The sequence below is a fragment of the Coregonus lavaretus genome (genome assembly GCF_964263955.1).
Source record: "Coregonus lavaretus genome assembly, chromosome: 26".
NCBI lineage: Eukaryota > Metazoa > Chordata > Actinopteri > Salmoniformes > Salmonidae > Coregonus > Coregonus lavaretus.
Window position 1 is genome coordinate 28,059,099 of NC_140013.1, and position 2,510 is coordinate 28,061,608.

The window sequence follows — 2,510 nt, forward strand, 5'->3', positions numbered from 1 at the left end:
TTACTTCAGATAAGCCAAACCAGAAACAAAGTTACTAAAGACTATGCTTAATTTAGTCAATGGCCAGCTTGTTCCATTGCATTGCTTGGAGATCAAAGATCCCCCCCTCCCCATGCAATACTTCTCTAGAGTGTCAATCTATAGTATATATTTGTTTTGTATACACAAATACACACAAACACACACACACATACACACACACACTTATACATAAACGTACACATAATATGCTCCGGATTGGTCGTATTGTCTTTTTATATTTGAGGCGACCACATATTTCCATTACAGTAGTAATAGTTCAAGTGATATACTGTAACCTGAAGTGGAACAGTTAGCCATGACGAACGAATATCACAGCTTACAAATGATCCAATATCCTCATTTTAGAGGTTGTTGATTCTGCTGATCGAGTATTGATTCCATCTCTTGGCTAATATCGCCCCACGTTGCTCCCTGCTGCTTCTAACACAGTGACAGAATATGTGCGGACCAGATCATTATCTTCAATTCTATCACGCTTTGTTATTACTCCACTACGGAAACTCTTAACTGAAGGCAATATGTATGCAGCCGCGCTTTAGCACTCCTTCGTTCCTGTAGGCAGGAATTGGAGCTCAGCTCAGTTCAGCTCGCCGCTATAGATCAAGCTCTGTCTCTTTGTATTGGGTACGATTAGCCCCGTTTCGCATTTTGTCCAATCACCCTTGCGTTTCCACTGTCATGCTTAATCGCATTACGTGTGATGAATATACTAGAGCAAAACACAGGGCCCAGACAGCCCCTCAGTATTGGACCCAGAGGAACGGGCAGTGCCTCATTTTGATACTCATGATACATAAGCACAAGTTCTGTGACCCCCCTTCCTTCCCTCCATCCCTGTCCCCCCTCCTGCCCCTGACTGGTGCATATTTTAGTGCAGGGTTCTTCAATTCCGGTCCTGGAGGGCCGAAACACTTCTGTTTTTATTTCTACCTGGTAGTTAATTGCACTCACCTGGTGTCCCAGGTCTGAATTAGCCACTGATTAGAAGGAGAGGATGAAAAACAGAGGTGTCTCGGCCCTCCAGGACCGGAATTGAAGAACCCTGTTTTAGTGCATGGTGTTGAGTAGAGGCTACTGATGATACAAGCAGGTTTATAATGATGTCTACGCTCATGAGTATTTATTTCCTGCACTGTGACATAATACAAGCTATTAGTGCTATTTCTCTAATTTCACCTTTGGTTAGTTATCTTTAAATCAAATCAAAATACAATAAAATTGTATTGGTCGAGTACACACATTTTGCAGATGTCCAGATTCAGTTCCATTCTACCCATAGTCCTGGTCTGGACTCAGCTAGCTCCTGTTGTCTCTGCTTGAGAGAGTGTATGACCCTGTCACTTGTCCTGTGTGTCACATTTTCTACAGTTTTCTTTTGAGGATGTGTGTGACAGAGCTTGCATGATAATGAACTGTCCCCCCGACATAGCAAGTTTAATACACTACTAATACTACAGGGTATTTTCTAGGCATGCAAACTACAATGAACATTTTCTACATATATTGACAACCAATATGTTGATGATAGCTAAGATGACAAATCTCTTAAATTTTAACCCTTCTCCCCCCTTCTATAACATTTATTTGCATTTTTCCGGACACTTGTCCCATCAATGTATTTTATTTCACTGTGACATTGTAGCATCATATTTATGCCATTTGCATAAAGATCCTTTATCATTAGAGAAAAAAACAGTTCCCATAGCTGGAATGTCATCTGTTTTCTGTGTGTTCTCATGGGAATAAACCTAATATGACCAAAAGCACATTACAGTATGTTTCTGTTAGAGAACTGTGTGTGTGTGTTTACGTGCGTGTGTGTTTGTGTGTGTGTTTGTGTGTGTGTGTGTGTGTCTGTGTGTGCCCACACGTGTGTGCACGTTTATGTGGGTCTCTTTGTCTGCCTGTCCATGCACACCTGTGTGTGCATTTGTTAGTGTGTTAATTTAGTCCTCTGTAAGTATGTGTGGTTAGGAGTTATTCCCCTCACAGAGAGAGAGAGCTAGTGGAAATGAGAGCACACAGTAGAAGCTGCTGCATAAGCGAGGCCTGGTTTCACCCAAGGCTCGGCAAAACAGTTGTGACTTTTACACATGCTACCTGACAACTGGATTAGAGGTGCATCAAATCATGAGAAACAAACTTAAGCAACCATTTGTAATTGGTGTGGAACAATCTCATCTTGCACAGAAGCTCTGGGCACAAACACATTGCTCAGCACAGGCAGCTGGTAGGGAACAATGATACAAACAAAAAATAGAGATCCAAGGCTATATATGAATTTAGCACCATCTGTACTGTACATACAGCATGTATTGAACCACAAATCCTTGGATGACTGCCAAGAACTGTGTGGGTGATACAGTTTTCCTGTGCTCATCGGTATTGACCAAAAACATAATGTCATAGGTTACCAGGGAAAGGAGCCAAATCCTAGCTATATGATTCCCAGCTTATTCACTGTTGCC